The 6699-nt window shown below is 40.2% G+C and overlaps 1 non-coding gene across 1 annotated transcript; it reads right to left on the bottom strand.

The window, feature by feature from the left end:
• Window positions 1-5241: 5241 nt before the first annotated feature.
• trnav-uac (transfer RNA valine (anticodon UAC)) lies at window positions 5242-5314 on the bottom strand. Its single transcript has one exon. It is a non-coding gene; the product is annotated as a tRNA-Val (tRNA).
• Between the last annotated feature and the right edge of the window lie 1385 nt (window positions 5315-6699).

The raw sequence follows: 6699 nt of genomic DNA, 5'->3' as shown, positions 1-6699 counted from the left end.
CATGGAGAAGCCATGGTAAAGTAATTGAAAATCATTGGTGAAAAAGTGTATGAACCCTGACATGTATATAAACAAAAAGTTAACTTATTTACTGGTTATTCACACACTGTCTTGAGGAAATTGGTCTACTAAACAATGTAAACCTGTTGTAAAATATGAGATATGATGGCTGTTGCACCTGCATAATCAATCACACAACCTGTTTTCATTTGAATGTATAATTACCTACTTTATTCATACATTGAGAATATGGTTTATACAATGTAAATGCTAAAATGTAATAGAAAAAAGTTGTTAAATCTTTACTTTGTGCTCTGCAAGACATAAATACTGGTTCACTCCCAAAGTAAAGTAACGAAGAACATTTACTCAAGTCCTTTACTAGGACTCGAGTAAATGTCCTGGTACAGAACATGTTTTGCTACTTTCGACTTCTACCCCACTACAATTCCTTTAATACCTTAAGTTACTACGCAGGTATGGATACATTAATCACATATATGTATGATCAATACTAAAAAACACTCGATTAAAATACACAAGCTACCAGGAGTAAATAAAGTAATTAGTTCCATCTTTACCAGCTGTGATATTAATACATCAATAATTATAATCTTTATTCTTAACATATACTATTTATTATTCTGAAGTTGGCCAATATTTATAATGAGTACTTTTACTTTTGGGACTTTAAGTATATTTTGATTTACTTGAGTCACATTTTGAATCCAGGCCCAGGACTTGTAACAGAGTATTCCTACACTCTTGTAGTTATGCTTTTGCACGATCTGAGTACTTCTTCCACCTCTGTTTAACTTAAAGTAATCTGCTTAATATACAGTATCTCCCTATAAAATATTCAGAGAAAAATAACACAAGCTTTTTTTAGTGGCCCGCTGAGGTAACAGGCTCTATTTGCTCAAAGCAATAACCTAAGAAAGCCCATGTAACCTCTACATTTTATGTGGCTAATTTGGCTGCATATAAGAGGTGTCTTTAAAGGAATGGTATGCTCATGACCCTCATTTTTTAAAAATAATCATCCGATAAAACAGACCAGTCTCTGCCAGTCTCTCTTTTTTTATTTTTAATTCGATGACATTATCAGTGATTTTAAACTGATTATATACCGAAATAACATCAACACTGTGGGCGCCGCCATTTCCCGGACGTGACGTAATCCATGCGTTTGGTTTTCGAAGACACGTTGATCTCCATGTTATTTACTGTAGTTTCTCTATTCAAATATGCCTCACTGTATCGCGAAATATTGCCATAATTCGGATAGGAACAATCCACGGAATGCTCGGTTCCATCTGTTGCCAAAAGGTAAGCATAAGAAGTACATTCGGAGGCAGTGGCTAGCGAAATGTGGCCGGCCCGAACCGAGAGATTTACAGGCTCATGCAGCGAACATTTTACATTTCCGGACGACTACTCTGAGAGTATGATCAAACATAACATGGGATTTAAAGAACAACCATTACTCAATGGAGATGCAGTACCATCGGTCTTTCTGGTGTCATCACCGACCAGGACACCAGTTCGGCCAGTAGAGAAATCGCCCTCTGCAAGTGTGAAGCGACGGAGGAGCAGAAGTAGTGCTCGGAGTAAGAATAAGGTATGTTATAGCGCATTTCCATTGCAGCGGCTAGCCCCGTTTTAACGTCCAGGCCAGGACAGTTTTTGGTGGCCTTTCCATATAGCGTAGTACCGGCTAGTGTGTATTTCCCCCCAGTTTTTCCGGCCCCATAAAATCGTGATTCTATGGCCAGGGACAACGAAGCTGAGTATGCTAAACTAGAGAGGGAATCGCTAGCAAGGGTGGTACTACATGCATACATATAGTATCTTATATCATCTTCCCATTATACACACATGCATTTCCAAACATTTGGACTACGTATGTTGCAAATGTATTATCTTTTCAATTTACACACGGCATCTATTGCACGTCTGTCCGTCCTGGGAAAGGGATCCCTCCTCTGTTGCTCTCCCTGAGGTTTCTCCCATGTTCCCTTTAAACTGTGGGTTTTCTTCGGAAGTTTTTCCTTGTACGATGTGAGGGTCTTAGGACAGAGGGTGTCGTATTGTCATACTGATATGTATGGCTGAATTCCCCCATCCAATCTCTTCACATTGGTCAAAACTTGTTCCTCTGCTGACGAGTCCGAACTGAAATACTCCACCATGTTTCCGTGTGTTGACAAAGTGAACGCATGGATGACGTCACGACCATCACGTGACTACTGAAAATGGCAAACATGGCGGCGGCCAGACGGAATATACAGGTCTTGATAAAAAAGAGCTATAAAATCATTATTTACCGGGGAATATCGCTGATTTCTTCAGGGTATGGTTTAAACATAACGTTTCACTAAATACTGAAGTTTTGATTAATTATCTAATGAGTGGACCATTCCTTTAACCTACCTTGGATGTTGGACTGACAGTAATCTGTCATTCTCAGAACATCTCTCCAAAATTCAGACCAAGGTTAAAGCTAGACTCAGCTTTCTATATAGGAATCACTCCTCATTCACTTCATCTGCTAAACTCTCTCTGGTCCAGATGACTGTCCTTCCTCTGTTCGACTACGGCGATACCATCTACCGCTCGGCGTGTAAAGGAGCTCTCGATCATTTAGACGTTCTGTATCACTCCGCCATCTGCTTCGCCACCAATGCCCCCTACAGGACACACCACTGTGACCTGTACTCTCTGGCTAACTGGCCCTCTCTTGGGACCAGGCGCAACATCCACTGGCTGATGTTTGTTTACAAAACACTCCTAGGCCTCACCCCCTTCTACCTCACACAATTACTGCAACTCCGCCCACCCCCGACGCACAACACCCGGTCAGCTACAAGCATCCTGCTAAAGATCCCCAAAGCCCATACATCCTTTGGCCGCTCCGCCTTTCAATTTGCAGCAGCAGATAGCTGGAATGTCATTCAAAAAACGTTGAAAATGAAAACCTTTGTCTCCCCCCGCACCTTCAATGTCACTATTATAGACACCCTGGTACACACATGTAGCTGCTTTGCCTGATGCTGATTTCAATGACTGATTGAACCACAGCAATATTGTTTTAGAGTTGTTATATGTTTAACTGCTATGCCTGTCATATTTGCTCTATGTGTTTGTGTTGTCTCCTGGGTTCTGTAGTGCCCGGAGTCTGTCTTTTTATTTTTTTCCCTCCCAAACCCCATCCCCTCAGCCTTTTGCCTCCTGTTCTTAATTGATTTTCCTGGATAAATAAAGGTTCTACTACTACTACTTCATTAGCTTTTCTTTTTAATGACTGATTTTAAATGCCATTTTCTTAATGTCTTTCATTTTTTGTAAAGCACTTTGAATTGCCTTGTGTTGAAAAGTGCTATATAAATAAACTTGCCTTGCCTTGCCTTACTACTACTGCTTTAACATATGAAAGAAAATAGGACCATTATGGCAGGAGACAAATTCATTGAGAGATTTATGTATTCATTTTAAAATTGTATTATAATGTATTGTATATAATAGTTTCAGGAATATTGAATCATCATCGTCTAATATTCCAGAGGCACACCCTGCCAACATAAATGTCTAATAAAACACTCTGGACATTGAGTTTTTGGTGACAAAATTGCTCTTCTGTCTTTACATCCAAAAACTCATTAATTGATTCCTAGAGATGTGCCAGTATCTCGACAAATGATACTATCAGCATTTTCCAATATCTTTAATTAGAATTTAGTCTTTTTCGTCTTAATCCCCTTTTGCAAACTGCATTCTTTACATGTAAACAGCAGACATCAGTGTGGATTTGCTATGATGTTCGGCTTTGGGTTTTGGGCTCTGATCTTGAATGTAATTGTCTCTTCTGCAGTGTTTAGTTATTTGGCTTTATCTGATTTATTTGTTATGAAAGTTGGTGGGTACTGAAGGCCTTGGGTCATGAAAACAATTTTCAAACTTTGGTAGTATGAAAAAAAAAAGATATATGAAATAAGATTTGAATACTATGACTATGGTTGAAGAATCTTAAAGTTCATATACAGTACTAACATATTTGATACATCCATCCATCCATCTTCTCCCGCTTATCCGTGGTCGGGTCGCGGGGGTAGCAGTTCCAGCAGAGAGCCCCAAACTTTCCTTTCCCAGGCGACATCAACCAGCTCTGACTGGGGGATCCCAAGGCGCTCCCAGGCCAGCGAAGAGATATAATCCCTCCACCTGGTCCTAGGTCTACCCCTTGGTCTCTTCCCAGCTGGACGTGCCTGGAACACCTCCCATAGGGAGGCGCCCAGGTGGCATCCTTACTAGGTGCCCGAACCACTTCAACTGGCTCCTTTCAACGCGAAGGAGGAGCGGTTCAACTCCGAGTCCCTCCCGGATGATTGAACTTCTCACCTTATCCCTAAGGGAGACACCAGCCACCCTGCGGAGAAAACCCATCTCGGCCGCTTGTATCCGCGATCTCGTTCTTTCAGTGATACAGTGATATTCAAATATGGATTTCGTATGTGCAGGACAGGCTACTTGATAGGTTGATATTTAAGTGTGACAACTTAAAATGTTACGGATCCCATTAATCCAGTTCTTAATGTAAACTGTAGAAACACCAGTGGCATGGAGAGAGCAAACAGCAGCTTAAGTTGGCAGATTTCACTTTAACACATGCAGTCCTAATTTATAACTTCACATCTGAGAAGCAGAGAATGTTTGTGTTTATGATTGAAAAATTACTCTATTTTGTGTTTACAATTTCCAAACCTAAAGCAGTCCACTTCAACATAATTGCAAAACTGCAACCTAAATAATAAACATATATTAAATAAATTATTCTTTGACAGTGTTAATCACAACTGACATTATCAATATAATTTTTCATTTCATTGTGCCTTTTTTGCACGAGTTAGCCAAGATTATATATTTCCTAAGTGTAGAGATATAATGACATTGAAAACAAATAGAAAGAGATACACTTACTGTTAAGTTGTTTCTATTAAGAAAATAGCAAAAACCATAAATCATTTGCTCTGAAAAACGAGAAATGTGTTGAAGCTTTGTGAAGGTAGAGTTTATGGCTGAGCTGTTGTTTTGCATCATATTCTACAGATCTACCTGGGGAAGTGAGTTTCCGATACAGTTTATAATGTTGTCCAATTAATTCTTAATCGTCATTTAATTCAATTCTAATGGACAGTGATCATTAAATTGCTTATTAAAGGATTATCGGGACAGAAAAGATCATGGTTCCACTGGGGCTCGAACCCAGGACCTTCTGCGTGTAAAGCAGACGTGATAACCACTACACTATGGAACCGACTCCCCATGTTTATTTGCAGATACATTTATATATTTACATTTAGGTCTAGTCTGCTGACATGTATTGCACCTTCCACAAGCTCTCTTCTTCGGAAATGCAGTTTCGCGAAATAAATCTGTCAGCTAGCGTCACCCCACAGCGCATGGTGTTCCGCGAGTGGAGCCCTCTTGGGACGTTTTGCTTATGTGGCCGACACGATAGCTAACATCAAGCAACCGAGCCACAGGAAGTCGATCGCATTTGTCCGTGTCTTCAGCCTGCCGCCTGCATGCACTGGAGCAGACATATTGAGGCAAAAGGATTTGCGTTGTAGTTTAAAAAGCTGCCTTGGCTTATCCACGCAGGAACGACGAAGTGCGTGTAATTACAAACTAGGGGGTGACATGTCGATTTCCATGATGCATGACACTGTCTGATGCATCGTACAAGCTTTGGTTACGTTCTGCAAATGTTTTATCAAAAAGACAGATGACGCTATCTGACAGTGCGAGCCCACACAATGTACCTTCAGGGTAAGACATTGTTGTTTATGACACTCAAATTTGAAAATAAACAGGCCCATAGCCTACACTAACTGCATTTAAATAACCAAAGAGGCTATTTGTGTTTTGTTTAAGGTTATATTTTAAAATGATGAATAACCCATCTCAAAGGTTTAAAATGTATACATCACTGTGTTTGTCAAATAGTAAGACTGTCTAGAGTACAAACATGAACAAAACGTAGTAGCCTGGCTATATATTTAACACATTTCCAAAGTTGAGCAACTGATCAACATGAAATTGTTTTTCATTTAGTGCCCCAGCCACTTGAGCCATTTTTTTTAGTGCAAGGTCATTAGCCAGGCAGATTGAGTGCTATCAACTGGAAAAAATAAATAAAGTGGTGATTGTTTCAAGACCTGCATCACCATCTTCTCATACAGATTTTCCTTTTCAATCTGCTGTCCTCTATGCATATGCTTTTTCCCAGAGTTACAGAGTTACCTTTGTCAGTTACATCGTGTTGCTGCCTTTGTTTCTGCACAAAATTGAATTGATCAGCCTCAGTGACAATTCTCCTGCTAACAGCTGCTCTGGTGTTCAGGCTGTTAATAATGTGGGTCTGAAATTGGTGATAGCCTATTCTGTCCTACAATTTCTAAACTTCTACTTCCCCTCCTAAAATTGCATTCTTTCTGCATTGTCCTTCCATTTTTAGCCACTCCATCTTCCCCATAGGAGCCAGGAAGAGAGGGCAGTAAGGCTGCGATGGTAAAAGGTGGGGGTGACAGCTGCATCTGTTTATCATGAGGGGCACAATGGCACACCTTGAGAGACAGCCAGGGCTTTTATTCTCACTGATCCTGGCTCCAACACAGCAGGCCAGAATTAATAGAGAAC

The sequence above is a fragment of the Pseudochaenichthys georgianus genome, chromosome 10 (assembly GCF_902827115.2).
Source record: "Pseudochaenichthys georgianus chromosome 10, fPseGeo1.2, whole genome shotgun sequence".
In the NCBI taxonomy this organism is placed as follows: Eukaryota; Metazoa; Chordata; class Actinopteri; order Perciformes; family Channichthyidae; genus Pseudochaenichthys; species Pseudochaenichthys georgianus.
The sequence above is the reverse complement of the archived record's forward strand: the minus strand, read 5'-3'. Positions and strand labels throughout refer to the sequence as shown.